Here is a 2,298-nt window from a genome sequence, read left to right on the forward strand (position 1 = left end):
CAAGAGAGTTGCAAAAAGGAAACAAAGGAACTGGTGAAAGAAGGAAGAGGTGCAGGAAGAGGCAAGAGAGGAACAGAAAGAAGGAAGAGGAATGCAGTAAGAGGAACAAGGGTTATAGAAAGAAGGGACAGGGGTGCAGAAAGATATAAGAGAAGTGCAGAAAGAAGCAACAGAGGTGCAGAAAGCGGGATGATGGGTGGAGAAAGAGGCAAGAGAAGTACCCAGGAAATGGGTTGCAGAAAAAGGCACAAGAGGTGCAGAAAGAAGCAAGAGATGTGCAGAATGAAACAGGAGAAGTGCAGAAAGAAGAAACAGATGTGTAGAAAGAGGCAAGAAAACTGCAGAAAGAGAGAAGAGGGGTACAGAAAGAGGCAAGAGGGGTGCAGAAAGAAGCAACTGAGGTGCAGAAAGAGGAAAGAGAGGTACATAAAAAATCAAGAGAGGTGCAGAAAAAAGCAAGAGAAGTGCAGAAAGAGGCTAGAGAATTGCTGAAAGTAGCAACAGAGGTGTAGAAAGAAGCACGAAAGGTGCAGAAGAAGGCAAGTAAAATGCAGAAAGAGGCAAAAGAGGTGCAGAAAGAGAGAAAGCAAGTACGGAAAGAGACAACAGGGGTGCTGAAAAAAGCAAGGAAGGTGCAGAAAGAAGCATGGGCATTGTAGAATGAAGAAACAGGGTGCATAAAGAGGCAAGAGAAGTGCAGAAAGAAGCAATAGAGGTGCAGAAAGAAACAACCGAGATGAAAAAAGGGGTAAGAGGGTGGAAAAAGAGGCAAGAGGGGTGCAGAAAGAAGCAAGAGAGATGCAGAAAGAAATAAAAGAAGTACAGAAAGAAGCAACAGAGGTGCAGAAAGAGGCAAGAGGGGTGCAGAAAGAATCAAGAAAAGTACAGAAAGAGTCAATAGAAGTGTAGAAAGAAGCAACAGGCATGCAGAAAGAGGCAAGAGGGGTAAAGAAAGAGGATAGAGAAGTGCAGAAAGAAGCAAAAAAGATGCTCAAAGAGGGCAGATGAGTGCAGAAAGAGACAACAGGGGTGCAGAAAGAAGCAAGACAGGTGCCGAAATAAGCATGGGAACCTGAACCCTGGTGCCTCTGGCTCCCTCTGACTCCACTGTACCCTCTGGCCGGGAACCGCCTCCCATCCACCCCGGGTCACCATGGCCCCGTCCATGCCCTTGCTCCTGGCTCTCGCCTGCCTCGCTCGCATCAGGAGAGCTTATGGTGGAGACTACGATCACTTTAGTTTAGAAGATGCACTGGATGATACTATAAGAAAACCTACTCCCAAACCATCCAAGCCGGCCAAAAAGCCACCTGGAAGGCACAGATGATAGTTTATGGGACCTGTTTCACAGAACTACAACAAAAGAGCCAAAAGCCACTAGAGCACCAGTATCCCCAAAAAAGCCAGCTAAAAATCCTTCAGATTTTGATTTGTCAGATGCATTGGATGATAGAAATGACGATAAAGGAGGGAAGCCGAAGCCTGGCACTGGAGGCGGCTCCAAAAAGACAGATAGCACCTCTGGAGGTACAAAACCGGAATGGTCAGACAAGGATCTTGATGACATTCTTGATGACGGCTACCACCCAGATAAGAACAAAGGTGGTGGCCGTGGAGGGGGAGAAAGCGGTAGCAGTGACAGCAGGTTCAACAGTGCTGCAGTGACCGGGACAATAGCAGGAATAGCAAGTGCGCTGGCAATGGCATTGATCAGTGCAGTGTCCAGTTACATCTCGTATCAACAAAAGAAATTGTGCTACAATATACAACAAGGTCTCAATGCAGAATATGTAAAGGGAGAAAACATGGAAGCTGTGGTCAGTGAAGAACCCCAAGTTAAATACACAGCCCTGGCCGAGCCTCCAAAACCAGACACTGCGTAAGTTTAAACCAGGAAGGAGCGTCGACCCAACCCAGCTGCCGGAGTTATCAATGCTTGCAGTTTACAGTCGTGTTTTTATTTTTTACTGATTCTAAGCTATTTAATGTGGTGTGGTAGGTTGGAAGCTGGCATTTTCCACTCTACGGTAGGGTTTTTCGGGGGGGAGCTTTATGTTCACATTTGACTAATGGTCCCTTGGATGAAAAACAAGGACGCTTTTATCAAATTCACTTGGATGAAAAACAAGGATGTTTCTAACAAACAGTTCATTATAGGTTTTGCTCTAAAAGCAATTTGTGCGGGTAATTTTGTGTATGAATTACCAAAGTCAATGTGCCCATGGACTTTCCTCACTAAAATGAACAAAATGCAATTTGTCAATCGGTGCTTTTTGAAAGTTTGTACAACAGTTGCAA

The 2,298-nt window shown here is 45.4% G+C and overlaps 1 pseudogene; it reads left to right on the forward strand.

Annotated features, from left to right (window-relative positions):
• The first annotated feature begins 1,153 nt into the window (after positions 1 to 1,153).
• LOC147724726 (CD99 antigen-like protein 2 pseudogene) lies at positions 1,154 to 1,883 on the forward strand (annotated as a pseudogene).
• The last annotated feature ends 415 nt before the right edge of the window (positions 1,884 to 2,298 follow it).

The sequence above is a fragment of the Lissotriton vulgaris genome, chromosome 4_1 (genome assembly GCF_964263255.1).
Source record: "Lissotriton vulgaris chromosome 4_1, aLisVul1.2, whole genome shotgun sequence".
NCBI lineage: Eukaryota > Metazoa > Chordata > Amphibia > Caudata > Salamandridae > Lissotriton > Lissotriton vulgaris.